Here is a 9,207-nt window from a genome sequence, read left to right as displayed (position 1 = left end):
ATCTTACTACGGTGTATCAAGAAAAAATTTCAAAAAAAAATTTCATCAAAAATTTTAGTACCAAAAAAAAAATTGAAATTTTGATTTTTTTTTTTTTAAATTTAGAGATTCAGTACTACTCTAATTCATATTTAAATGTGTTTCTACGGCTTTTCTAGATATGTGTGATTTTTTTCAGTGTTCCGCGGTATCAAAAAATTTTTTTTTTATATTTCCAAAGAGTGGTTAGGTAAGGGAGTAAAAAGTGCCCCCAAACCAAATCACTAGCTGTATGGCAAATATTGTAAAGGATATTAAATAAGAAATTTTGGGTGTTTATTTGAACCCCTATGTGGTTTGACGTAGGATCTATAGTGAAAAAGTACATCCTCAGTAGATCCGAGATAAAAATTTTAAAAAAATACTGAATGTACATCTTACCACGGTGTATCAAGAAAAATTATCAAAAAAAATTTCATCAAAAATTTTAGTACTAAAAAAAATATTTTAACTCTGAAAAAATTTTTTTTTTGTGATTTAGAGATTCAGTACTACTCTAATTCATATTTAAATGTGCTCTTACGGCTTCTCTAGATTGATAAATATCTTCAAACTGTTTTTTTTTTCAAATATCTAATAATAAAAATAAAATAAAAAAAACTAGAAGTGGATTATATCTTTGATATAAACGCAAGGTGGACGTAGGACTAACGTTGACTTAGCAATCAATAAGTAACAAGCATATAAATCTTAGACGTTTCATCTTTCGAATAAAGTGATTATCATACCACTTCGTTTAGCGGGAAAAGAATTATTAACGTTCAAAGGAGGAATCGATTCCTCCTCGGAAATACCCAGCGCAAGTAGTACCAACTCTCCAAGCCCCGACACTTGGAATCATCGTTGATCCGGAGCAGGATTATTAACGCTTGAGAAGGAATGGTTTCCTCCTCGGAATCACACAGCGAAAATAAGACCCCCTCCCAACAACTCCAAATTCCAAATCGATTGCAGCATTCGTTAACAAATAATTTTATAACGCTGCTTTTATAAATGTGATTTCTTCGATACGTAATATAATATCCACTTTGATCATATCCACTACAACGTATCATAGCATATCAAATCCGTAGTCAATCCGAGTACAATAGTACTCGCTGCTTGCATCTAATTTTCTATGCCAATTTAATCTGGCTTCATGGTTTTGAAATCTGCGTTAGGGAAACATTCCGATTTGCAGAGAGTACAACAGTACCCGCAGCTCACATCTATTTTGCAATGCCGATTTTCCCATGCTTCATGATTTTGAAGTCAGTGTTAGGGAAACATTCCAATTTGCAGAAACGCAAACGAGTTCAAAAGTACCCACTGCTTGCATCTAATTTGCTATGCCTAGTGATGTCTAAATTTTTCATTTATCGATTAACCGTTGGGGTATTTTTTAATATTCGATTCATTAGAATAATTGGTTTTCAATATTCGATTAATCGAGCGAATATTTATTTCTTGTAATAATCACGTATCACGTTGTCATTCTGGTCGCGTGGTCTATCGGGTTGTCGATGTTAGATGGTTGGATAAAAAAAATGTTGGAAAAACAATTATATAGCCTAATTCTTAACCTAAAAATGCATTAACCTTGAGAAAGATTTCTTCTTTCATTAATCGCGATTACAGTGACAATTATTCGATGTATTCATATTTTGATTTTAAATTATTCGATACAAAATTACTCGATTATAATGTCAGTTATTCGATTATTTAAATTAATCGAACGATTAACCGACGTCTCTAGCTATGCCAATTTCCCCTGGCTCCATGGTTTTGAAGTCTGTGTTAGGGAAACATTCCGATTTCCAGAAACGCAAGCGAGTACAAAAGTACCCGCAGTTTGAATCTGTTTTGTAATGTTGATTTCCCCCAGGCTCCATGGTTTCGAAGTCTGTGTTAGGGAAACATCCATCCATTCCAGCGATCGTACCTCAATCGTTGCGCAATTATAACTGAGTGGATTTCCGAGCGGCACTCGCTTATATACCGATTGGTGTGATTTCAATAGCCTGTTTTGAAGGTAATTTTAGGACTATTGAAACAAATTTTTGGATCAAAAAGTAACAAGCATATAACGTGTAGATATTTTATCTTTCGAATGAATTGCTTATCATACTATTTCGTTCAGTTGTTTAGGAGCTATTAACGCTCAAAATCTCGATCTCCGGCGTAACGCTTTCGTTTTCGAAAGTTTGAATTTACACCCCAGTATAGAAATGAAAGACGTAGTCCTACGTCAAAAATACACAGTACAAAAAATGTTATAGATTTTCTGGCATTTCGAAATTTTGAAAAAAAAATTACTTTGAGACCCACTCCTGCTCAAATTTTTATTTAAATGCGTTCGTATGTGTCTTTTTTCTACATGTGGCGTAATTTTTCCTGAATTTTTAAGAGCATTGTGTGACACAAAAATAATTTTCTTCATCGTCTGCATTATTATTTTTATTTTTTTGAAATCGATTATTTTATTGTATTCGTGGTTTTTAATTGAAAGATTAAAATTTTAAAAAAACAAATCGGATTTGTGGTCCCAAAGTTATATTTTTTTTCAAAATTTCGAAATGCCAGAAAATCTATAACATTTTTTTGTACTGTGTTTTTTTTATTATTTTATTTTTATTATTAGATATTTGAAAAAAAAAACAGTTTGAAAATATTTATCAATCTAGAAAAGCCGTACGAGCACATTTAAATATGAATAGAGTAGTACTGAACCTCTAAATCCAAAAAAAAAATCAAAATTAAAATATTTTTTTAGTACTAAAATTTTTGATGAAATATTTTTTTGATAATTTTTCTTGATACACCGTGGTAAGATGCACATTCAGTATTTTTTTTCAAATTTTTATCTCGGATCTATTAAGGATGGCGTGAAATAAACGAAAAAGTACGTTTTTCACTATAGATCCTACGTCAAACCACATAGGGGTTCAAATAAACCGCCAAAATTTCTTATTTAATATCCTTTCCAATATTTGCCATACAGCTAGTGATTTGGTTTGGAGGCACTTTTTACTCCCTTACCTAGCCACTCTTTGGAAATATAAAAAATATATTTTGACGTAGGACTACGTCTAACCGGAAGATATAGGGGGTGAAATGGAAATCTAGGCACTGAAAAAGTAGGAAAAAATGCAAGATTTGGAACGCTTATAACTCGAGCGTTTCTCAATAGATCGCAAAGGTTTTTGCATCAATTGATAGGAAATATATCTACGCATCTATCATAACGAATAACATTTCATTTTTCTTGAGATAAATAATTGAATAATTGTGAAATATCAAGCATTGTCCAAATGCACTATGTGCCCATTTTTGATTGGTCCATTTTGTGCTCCTCAAATCGTACCGACCAAAACGGGCAACCAGAGCAGCAGCGAAATAGAATGAAGCACGATTGGAAAGGGAAAAAAAATGAACGAAACATTGGTCGCAGTCTCACACATGCGTAATTCTCGAGCCAGCCAGTCAGCTTAAAAATCCCCGCTCCGCTGCCGTAACGATCATTCTCATTCAAACCGTACACCACATCAGTTCGCATCACACCACACCAACCAGCCAACCCAAGCAGCCATGTCTGGACATGGCAAAGGAGGAAAAGTGAAGGGAAAGGCAAAATCCCGCTCGAACCGTGTTTAGTTTCGGCCGCCGAAGTGATCGAGTTAGCTGGCAAAGCTGCTTACGACGATAAGAAAAACTGCATTCGAATCAGAACACATTCGGTGGACATCAAGACAACAGGCAGTTGCAGCGAGTGGCGAGTGGCAAACGCAATCGCAAAACGGCAGCTGGTAGCAGAAGAAAAAAGTTTGTTCTTTTTACAATCTGCTTCGGTGGCAAATCCAGAACAAGGCGGCATCGAGGGCGTGGTTTTTTTCAAAACCACGAGTACAAAGTTTTCTAAATTGGAACCATTCCATAAAACAAGGCGCTTATCAGGGCCATTAAACCTTTCAAAAAAGAGTTTACGAAATACAGTTCAATGGTTTCTAAAATAATATCCAAAATAATAATAAAACACAAATTGGTTTTTTCATAATTTGTTTGCCAGGATCTGATGAGTATGTGAATTTGGCAGTTGTTCTGAGCTTTTTGATAGTTGGGGACTTTCCTGATTATTCAATTTTCACCTATTCTTAAATTGTTTCCAGATTGAAAGTACAGTAATTCACAATTAGTTCGACATTTAGCTAATTGGACGGACATGTAATGTGACTTATTTAGTTGGACATTTTTGTAAACATAGAGATCCAAATTATGACCCCACATTGAAAGTCGACACTGTACCACTGTCATCGCAAATGTTCAATTACAGGTTAAAATCGCCTCCAATGCGTTACTGAGTGGCGTTTCGGCACGTCGCATTGAATGTAATTTACTGTACAACATGTCACAAAGCTGGATGGGAAGAAATTTTCCAACTGTGAAAGCTGTGGCGAGTGGCAACAAATCCCTAAACAGGAAGGTTTAGCCGAACAAGATGGGGATATCGAGTGATAACAAAACAATAAACTCTTTAGATTAAAGATAATTTTGTGATCCTGAAAAAGACCCTTTTAGCCTGCATGTGAATCCAACGAGCGAACAAATCGTAATGAATGTAATGAATAGCGGTTATAGAATTTCGGCCGCCGGAGTTCTCGAGTTGGCTTGCAAAGCTGCTCACGACAATAAGAAACCCCGCCTACAGAACATACCACATTCGGTTTGGTGGCAACAACTAGTTTCAGCGAGTGGCAAACGTAATCGCAAAACGGCAGCAGGTAGAAGGAAAAAGTTTGTTTATACAGGCTGCTTTGGTAGCAAAACCAGCCACCGTAAAACACGGCGCCTTTCAGGGCCATTAAACCTTTCAAAGAAGAGTTATTAAAAGTTTTTCACAATACCAATGCATTCTAAAGTGACATAATATGACATATAATATAAACTAATTTATTTTGTTTATGCTTGTTCTTGAACTTATTGGTGGTTGGGGTCTTTTAAATTGATCATTCAGTTTCCACAAACCCATGCATGGTTTCCGAATTAAAAGTGACTTCAAATTACAACACATTGTATGCAGGATGGCATTAACGAATTTTCTCGGTAGCAAGAACTGCTTTCTTTGGTTGATAAGTTATGTTGAAAATTGATTGACGTTACATCTGCATTGTATAGAAATAATTAAGGAGCAACATGATGAGATATGTATTTCCTGCTGCTCTGTTCTTATTTTAAAAAACTTCAATCCGAAGGTCATCCGTCCCTGTATTTACTGTTGGTTTTTCAGAACGCTTATAGCTCGTTTATTTCTCGACAGAACGTAGAGTTCGTCTCCAAAACCTCAGTTCTTTTTCATTTTTATTCACTTTGTTTGCAGAGACTACAAATCTTACAATTCATTCGTCTCCGAAACCACAGTTTAAGGTACGGTAATGTGCTCAATAGTGAAATATATGATAGTGAACGAGCTGATGACCACCTGTGCATTCCCTGTCACAGCCATCATTTTGATTGTACGATATGTGTATACGCCGAAAAATGCCCGGCGTTGAACATTTAATAAGTACAAAGCCTTCAGGAAAAAATCAAGAATCAAGTTTGTAAAAAAACGCAAAAACACAACACCAAAGGTTCTTTTCAGAACCCCCAACATGTTCATAAAGAGTAAACAGTAAACTAATCAATTTTTCAGGTAGATAGGTAGGTATTCACGTAGGAGAAGACAATAAAACAATATATTTAAAATATATATTTAGCAAAAGCTGTCCCCTTTGTATAGTCCTACGTCACTCCGGTTATGTCCCCGACATTACCCACCCATCTTTTTTGATACCGCGCAACACTGAAAAAAAATCTGAAAAAAAATCACACATATCTAGAAAAGCTGTAGAAACACATTAAAATATGAATTAGAGTAGTACTGAATCTCTAAATCCCAAAAAAAAAATTTCAAGATTTCAAAATTTTTTTTAGTACCAAAATTTTTGATGAAATTTTTTTTGATAATTTTTTTGATACACCGTAGTAAGATGCACATTCAGTATTTTTTTCAAATTTTTATCTCGGATCTTTTGAGGATGGCGTGAAATAATCGAAAAAGTACGTTTTTCACTATAGATCCTACGTCAAACCACATAGGGGTTCAAATAAACCACCAAAATTTCTTAATTAAAATTCTTTACAATATTTGCCATACAGCTAGTGATTTGTTTTGGGGGCACTTTTTACTCCCTTACCCGGCCAGGCCCTCTGAGATACAGAATCTGTATATACAGAATTACAGATTTTCAGCGAAAATACAGAGTTTACAGATTTTTTCGAAATTCTATTTTAAATCGCAACGCAACGCAACGAGATGGATTTCGTTGGAGGCAGTTATTAAGCGAAATCTTGAGCAACTTAACGAGCTTAAACTAATATTTTTAATGAAAGGATGTTTACGTTAGTATCGATGCAGAAGAAGCTGAAAAGGATTGGATGCAGCTAGGAAGTTGATTTTCAGATCGATTTGTTGTGACTTCTATATTGAACTGGGGAAACATTATTGCAGCCTTGATAAACCCTCAAAATTTCGTCAAGCTACAGGGTCTTTCAGATTGAACGCTCACGTAACAAATTTTAATAACATCTATCAAAGTGAACCGATTTTTATTTTTGAAAAACGAAAATAAAGCTTATTTTAGAACATTTTCGATGGGACCACCCCTTTTATCGATAATGCGTTTTAAACGGTGAACAATATTCTTCATGCACTACTCAATCATTACGACTTCGATGCTGTTGAAAATCCGAGTTTTTTCTTCTTTAACAAGTTCATCGCTCAAAGTTTTTGAGTTTCTTGCGTAGCCCAACTTGCGGATAAATTATTAAATGAATATCAAACTTACTATTTAGACAACTTGTACATTATCTAGCAACATTTTTTTTCAAATTTGAAGACGAATTGACAACATTAACACATGCCAAAGTCGTGGAGGCGATCTGGCGTAGTGGTAACATCCATGCCTCTCACGCTAAAGGTGAGTTCAATTCTCACTCCCGACATTCTTCCAAAAATGGAAGTAAAAAGTGACGAACCAGCCAAATGAGTTGAAAATCACTATAATACAGATAAAAAAAAAAACATGCCAAAGTCATATTATATGGGCTTCGCAAAACACTGCAGTACAAACCATCCATACTATAAGTTAATAAAAAGTATAATGATAATAATGTTTATACTATAATAATATGGTTATGAATTTATTATTTTCCTACATGTCTCCACTTTGGTGCTTATTCTATCCAATTCCTTTTAAAAATTCTATTCAATTCGAACGAGGAAAGTGTCACCCATATCTTGGTGACGGGGCGACGAAAGTGTTAAGTTCCTCCAAATTTTGTGACTTATTAACATAGCAACGGTCCTTAACGTACCCCCAGAGGAAGTAATCGACGACGAGAAATGTTGAAATTCTTACCATAAGGAGACAAAGTTTCATTTAGACTTCGGTTGCTCGAGATCACTAAAAATACACGTTCTTGTAAATTGTACATCTTGACACTAAAAACCCGCCGATCAGATTGAACGAGTAGCCGAATATTATCGAAGTGGGGAACGCAATGTTACAATCGACGGAGCGGAAATAATTTTTTTATAAGGAGCTATTCGATTTTTTTTTGCGTGAGCGTTTAATCTGAAAGACCCTGCACCAAACCTTAATGACTTGATGTGCCAATTTCCTCAATTTGTTGAAACAGGTAACAGACAAGGCTTGGAAAGCGAGAGAGAATATTTTTGCTTTACAGTGCCAATAAAAGAAGGTCTGGAAATCGATTGGCTCCCACAATTATGGACTCTATTTTGTAAGCGAAGAACTATGTATCGGCTCAAGAAGGAGCGTCAAGGATGAAATTGAAGGAAAATTTAAAGGCAAAGTTCAACAAAACCATGTAAAAACATCATACAATTCACAGGCGAAAAACTTTTCTACGATTTATTTTGTTGTATTAACACGACTTTAACAACCCATAAATAAGAAAAATAAGTTCAAAGTGAAACTAAACCTTTATTTTCATTTTTTTCCATTAAATTTACGATACAGATTTTTCATGCAGATTTTTTGGCTTAAAGTACAGACTTTTTCAGAAAATTTTACAGAATTAAATATGGCAACCCTGATGCGAAGTCGATTGCTGCCAGCTCAGCAACATAAACGGAACAAGATTCCTGTAGTAACTAACTACTGTTTATCGAAGGCGCAAACATTTTCATTGAAAATACCGAAGCCAGTGGATCCATTGAGGTGAGACACATCAGTGAAGTATCGGGCCTGATCACGAAGGTCACTTCACGTCGAAAACGAAATGAATTGTATGCATTTCACATCGTTTTCACCGTGAAGTCACGTTCGTCCCATCTTTTCATTCAATTGACTTTTTGGCACTTTCGATTAAAAATATGTGGAATGAAAATTGGTCGAAGCTGATCTGGAATCCCAAGAGTTGCTTGATTCATCAACAAATCGTATCCAATTAAGAAACTGCTGATGGTGAAGTGAGCACAGTTTGGAGTAAACGATGGATGACAAATATTTGACGAAATATAGTGGTGATAAATTCTCATAAACCGAGATTGTATATTCAGATAAAGAATTTCCGAGAGAAAGTTCCCTAAATCGGTTTTGTAGAGGTGTTACTCCTGTCAGAATTTAGAGACACATGTTATGCGTTTAGTGCATATAGCAAAGAGCTATACACAAACAATGACATTGAATTCGTTCCAATTTTAGGTGACTTTTAGCTGCTGAGAGGAAGAAGAAAGAGCCGTACTCCAGAGTAGACAGAATAGTTGTTTTGTAAAGCGTTATGAGATCTCCCGGAAGAACTCCACACTACGTGTTACAAATCGAGCGGAGGAAGTGGACCCTTTTGGCATTTTTGCTTCAAATACGTTATGCGAGTATCCAAGTGCATTTTGAATTAGCTCCCTTAATTGTGTGATAGCAAAATATTTATCTAGATCCAGGTATAAATCACCGGTAGGCTTTTTCAAAAGTCATGCATATGAAACCCACAATTAGACGAGAAAATAATAACAGCAACGTGTGACATCTAAAGGACAAGAACATACTTCAGTTGAATGGGTTTACCGATTGAGTAATTCAATGGAACTGAGGTTTCGAGGTTGTCATCAACGAAAAAAGTTTACAG

The sequence above is a fragment of the Toxorhynchites rutilus genome, chromosome 2, assembly GCF_029784135.1.
Source record: "Toxorhynchites rutilus septentrionalis strain SRP chromosome 2, ASM2978413v1, whole genome shotgun sequence".
Classification (NCBI taxonomy): Eukaryota; Metazoa; Arthropoda; class Insecta; order Diptera; family Culicidae; genus Toxorhynchites; species Toxorhynchites rutilus.
Note: the sequence above shows the minus strand (reverse complement) of the source record.